The following is a 5,332-nucleotide window of genomic DNA, read 5'->3' as shown; positions in this document are numbered from 1 at the left end:
CACAGACCGTGTCCCACCACGCTCCGTGCGCAGGAGGAGAAAGTCCTATTTGAATTCAGAGTTACTGCCAAACGCTTAGGGAAGGGCTGGCAGGGGAAAGGTGGGCTGCTGCATACAGGAGCCGTGAGGAGAGGGCAGTAGGGCACAAATGAGCCATCCCTTTTGCAGGGGTGGAAGGGATCCAGGTGTCTGACTTGCGTGTTTAATGGTTCATACACACCGGTGTTGTAATGAACCACCAGCCAGATGCTTTCCTAGGTAATCATCATGGGGGAATTGCAGCAGGAACGTGAGGGTTTGGGGTGGGCATTCGGTACAGAGCTGGTCAACACCCAGCATCCTTCCAGGCTTCCCTGGTTTCACTCCTGTGTTTCCAGTGGGGCTGGCAGCAAGCGTCAGCCTGGAGACCATCACAAGATAAACCAGAAAAGCCACACAAAGCAGCAATGAGGCAGTTGTGAAGGCTGCCTGTGAGTGTGCAGGCAGCTCAGACCTTCCTGCATGCATGTGGCACAGAGCTGTCACTCAGCCAAGGATGCAGGCGACTGCAGGGAGCAGCAAACCACATCTCACCCCTACATGGTTGCAGCTGCCGTATTATGGATCTGAGGTCCCTCCAGGAACTATAATAATGAGGGGAGTTAGTGTGTTACAAATTAAAACTCCCAAAGGCTATTCTCTGCAGAATTCTTTCAACCCTGATCTGAAGTGGCTAAGGTACAAAGAGAGGCTGGTTTGGGGAAGGATGCTGTGGCTCCGAGGGCTGGTTTCAGCCCTGCCAAGAGGAGAGGCTGGTTTGAAGGTCACCCATAGCCAAGCTGCGCCGTGGTGGGAAGGCTGACAGGGCTCAGCTCAGAGGGAAAGCCCCTGCAGACCGCTCTGTTCACACTGTATTTGCACAAGACTCCCCTCTGCCCTTTGCTGAGCAAGGCTGGATTCGTCCTCTCCCACTGGCTCGTGGTAGGGTTTTCCAGCACACACCACTCCTTTGCTCTGGTCTGGGGTCTTGGAATAGGCTCATCTGCTCTCCAACATGCCCTCCATCATCCCAGCATGAGACCCAAAGGTTTCTGCTTCCCTAACTTCTCCCTTATTAATGGCTTTGGACAGATCACTCCCCTGCGACACACATGCCTCTGCTGGCATGAATCTCTTCCTTGCTGCTACCTCCGGTCCTCCCCTGGCTCTTTGTGCCCTCTCTGGTATTTGCAGAGTCACCAAATTTACAGTAGTGGGAACTCGGAGTGCTCTGTGCTCCCTCCAGACCATCACGCGGGTGTGTTACCACACTGTCCCCTCTGAGCCGGTTCCTTGTTGCCTGCTGTTCTCTTACCCATGCTAGTTTAACTTGCTGTCTGGATTCCTGTCCCCCAGCTGAGAATCATCACTTCCCATTCCTGATGCAGCTCAGGGGATGCAAAACTCTCCAGCCAGCCCACACGTCCTGAGGCAGCATCTTTGTCTTTTGAGAAAGAATACAGCTTTTTATTCTGAAAACAATATAAATCACTCCACTGATACGTACTTGCTATTTCCTTTGTTATTTCCTCAGTACATGTCCTCTCCTTTGTAAACTACAATGCCGTGAACCTTGTGCAGCTCCTCTGTGCAAACCCACTTTGCTTTGTGCCGACTGAATACAGAGCCAGGAGAGAAAGACTTCCCTGCCTGCTAGGGCCCGTGCCAGGAAGCTCCTGTTGGATCAGCTGCTGCCAACACACCCGGACCAGGTAGAGCCTGCAGTTTATTTAATACATCCAGTTACAATAATTTCAATTTAAAATCAGCCTCACAAGACAAAAGGGCAACATTTGGAGGAGAAAAATCCCTGATTTATGCTTCGAAAGAAGAAATGCTCCTTCTCTGCTGCCTTGGCAATAAGACAATGAGGGAGGAAAACATAAAATCGTTCACATTCCTGACTCCATCCTTTGCCAGTAGCACCAACATATATCTTCGAGAGCTTCAGTGCAGGTTTTTACTGCAGAAAATAAACAGCAAATTGTGTCCCCCCAAGCAGCAGAACACATCCTGACTGCATCCAGCCCCAGTGCCTCCCCTTCTGCTCAGCCCAGGCTCCCCATAATGCCAGGGTACAATATGGGCACAAACCAACCCCTTCATTGCTGAAGGAGGACACTATCCAAGATCTCCATGTCTTGATCTCTGTGAGCTCCCACAGCCCCACTTATCTGAGGGGACCTGGGCTGCTGAGGGCTCTCTGCCCCTTTGCCTTTTGCCAGGGTGGCATTCCCCAGCTCATTTCCTGAGGCCAATTCCTGCACAGACAACTGCAGCACAGCCTGGGCACAAGCAGACAGGCTGGGCATGGGGGCAGCTTAAATTGATTTAAATAGCACTGCAGCCAATTACAAACCCAAAGTCTCTGCACATGTTTTTCTCCTGCAGGAGAAGCCAACCCCCCTGGGTGTAATTAGCAACATGCTGCACAGCTGAAGGGCCAGCTCAGATGACTGCGCTCCAAACTGCTGCTCACAGGTCACATCCCTTCCTTCAAAAGGAGATGGCCCTGGCAAGGACGCAGGGAAGGATCCGATGTACCCACATGTGGCTGCCCTACTGCATAGTAGGAGGTTTGGAGGGAGCCCCATGTCCTGTCTGTGGGCCAGCATCCAGATCCAGGAGCTGCCTGAGGTTGGTTGGGCAAGTGAGCATCACACCTTGGTCCCAGCAGTGATGTTCCCGTGCTGATGTCCCCGTCCCTGCTGCAGCAGCTGTTCCACAGACACACATCCCTGGGGTGTGGGACAGCACAGACACATCCCTGGGGTGTGGGACAGCACAGACATCTCTGTCCAGGCTGTGGGAGCCCTGCCCAAACCACGGCAGCAAAGGAGGGGATGTCCACATCCTCCAGTGCCCTGGACATGCAGGAGAAACCTGGGGCTGGGATTTTGCCTGCTCTCAGCAGTAGTCAGAGGGCTCCAGGGCCCTCCAGCAGCCCCCTGACAGCACTACCTATCAAACTGTATCAGCATCTGCTCTCTGGGTGCTTCCTTTGTGAGCAAATGAGGAAACACAAAACACAGTTCACTCATTCTCATGTGGTAGATCAGGGGTAAATTCTGCCCTGGGGCATTTTCTCCATGGATCATGGCACTTGTTTTTCAGTCCCTCAGCCCTGCCTGTTTTCAAGCCTTTCAAATGCTATCCTGACCCCAAACCACCTGTACCGTGGGGTCGTGTGCTTTCTGCTTCAGTCCTTTCTGGGGTACATGAACTCCCCACCTATCCTCATGCCACACTTTGGTCTCTTTGAGGCCAAAACTCTCCACTCCTTGAAGCCAGGAGCTTGTGTCCTTGAGTGAGAAAGATCAGCAAAGGACAGAGTAGGGAAAAATACGAGCAATGAGCTCAACAGCGAGTGTGTTATTTCCGTGGAGGCATCTCAGATGCTTCCTATCCCTGTGTTTGTTGGAGGGAGAGCATCATTTAGCACAGTAATTCAAATGACCTCCACAATTCATCTTTGCAAGGCTTTTTTTTCCCTCTTTTCCTTCCAAAAAGCAGGCAATTTTAGCCACAACATCATTCTGGGGGGGAAGGGAGAGGGATGTGGGCAGTTTTGAAGATACCCAACTCAAAGACCTAGTTATTCTCCCTATTTTTTCCTCACCAACTTCAGCAGCAAGAACACATAAATCGTGTGTCATAGCTGCCTTTTCATCTGTCCCAGGAGTTATAGACTGCACACATAAGACAATTCATGTTCCTCTGCATAATGAGGTGAGTTTTATAAATCATAAATCTTCACTTAATATGCAGGTGGTGTTTGCTGCCAGGTTTAGGAAAACTGATGCAGTTGCCAAGTTCATGAATGTCATAAATCATTCATGCTAAGGTAGTCTGCAATTGCTCAGTCCTTTGAGACAGACCAATTTCAAGGTGGTTGTTTAACACACAAACACGATCTCCGTTGATTGTTTATACAAATATATATTTTCATTAAGATTTTCTCTCTCCTTTTTTTTCCTTCTTTAGGTGCCAAGAGTGATGCCCTGAAGGGTCCCTGCTGGTGGCTTCTTTCCAGTTCCAAAATTCCATCAGAAATCCATTACCCAATGCATAAAAATCCATGGATTTGTAATAGAAAGAGCCTCCTAAAGCTCAGAAAATACAGCCTGGATGTCTCCATAAATCCTGATGCATGTGATTAAAAAGCCTGATGGAGGGAGCATGCCTCAGTTCTTCACAGGGTCATTCTGGACACATGGTGTGTTCTGCAGAATTGCCATTAATTAAAGGTGTGCTGACCCCAGCAGGGTTTTCATCCCTGCTTGAACAGGAGCTGCTGTGTGCACAAGAGCAGGTAATGCACCCCCCCCATGGGGAATACCCTGTGTGCTTCTGGATTTAGCTTAGCCTACACACAGCAGCGCTTGGTGGGTGCTCTGCAGCCCCCTGGGATGTGCAAGATTCAGTGGGAAGTCTCATGGGAAAGCAGTTCTTAGAGCTGTGTAAATCCAGCAAGTACCTGGAAAGAGATTTCTCCAGTGCCCATCCCGAGGGGCTGAGCATGGACAAACCTCCTCAGGGCTTCAGGGAGCTTCAGCTCAATTCTGATGGGAGATGCTCCTTCCTGGCATCACATCTCACAACCCCAAACATCCCCAGGGGCTCTCAGCTCATAGTCTTTGTGCTCATAGTATTTGTGCCTCATCTTCCTCTCCCACCATCTGCTTTGCATTTTGCTTTCTGGTTTCCTATGACACCATTAGTTCTAGGCTGGTCTTGCATGATGAAAGCTCTGTCCCGTCTTCAAGTGTTCAGCATCATCTAGGGAGAGCTGTCACCATCCTGAAGAAGCGGGACCTTGGACCATCAAACCTGTCAATTCCCACCTGGTTCACATGCTGGAGAGATGCAAGAAAATGAGGCACAGAACCACTGGACAGGGTAGTAAATCAAAGCCTGTTTAGGCTCAGAGGCAGGCGGCACTTGCGAGGGTTTGGTTTTGAACACCACATTAATTTTGAGTGGATCTAAGAAAGCTGTGTAGGTGGAACAAGGCAGGAAATTTTGACTGCTGTTCCTATCCTCCGTCATCCTTTTCTGGCATAATTAATTCATCACAAATAATTCAAGGCACCAGGTTCTCTCTCTTCTTTTTCCCAACAAGGACTGAAGTTTCTTGTGTTTATTCCCTGTGCCAAGCTACTCACTTTTGCTAACTCCCCAGCATCTTGTATGCATGTGCCACCTGGAAGCTGAGAGCAGACTGGTTAGTCTTGGTCAGCTGTGAAGGTCTCCTCCTTTGATTTAAGGAGCATTAAACCTAGAAAAGGCTTTTGGGGAAAAGATGACTTAAAAT

At 49.8% G+C, this 5,332-nt stretch overlaps 1 long non-coding RNA gene across 1 annotated transcript; it reads left to right on the top strand.

Annotated features, from left to right (window-relative positions):
* Positions 1–1,074: 1,074 nt before the first annotated feature.
* On the top strand, positions 1,075–4,373 carry LOC130602334 (uncharacterized). Its single transcript, XR_008972877.1, has 3 exons — positions 1,075–1,730; positions 2,410–2,655; positions 4,003–4,373. It is a non-coding gene; the product is annotated as an uncharacterized LOC130602334 (long non-coding RNA).
* The last annotated feature ends 959 nt before the right edge of the window (positions 4,374–5,332 follow it).

The sequence above is a fragment of the Pezoporus wallicus genome, unplaced genomic scaffold (genome assembly GCF_028554395.1).
Source record: "Pezoporus wallicus isolate ANWC-B61680 ecotype Strahan unplaced genomic scaffold, APGP_CSIRO_Pwel_v1 contig_4161, whole genome shotgun sequence".
NCBI classification, from domain to species: Eukaryota; Metazoa; Chordata; class Aves; order Psittaciformes; family Psittacidae; genus Pezoporus; species Pezoporus wallicus.
This window is presented reverse-complemented; position numbering and strand designations above follow the sequence as displayed.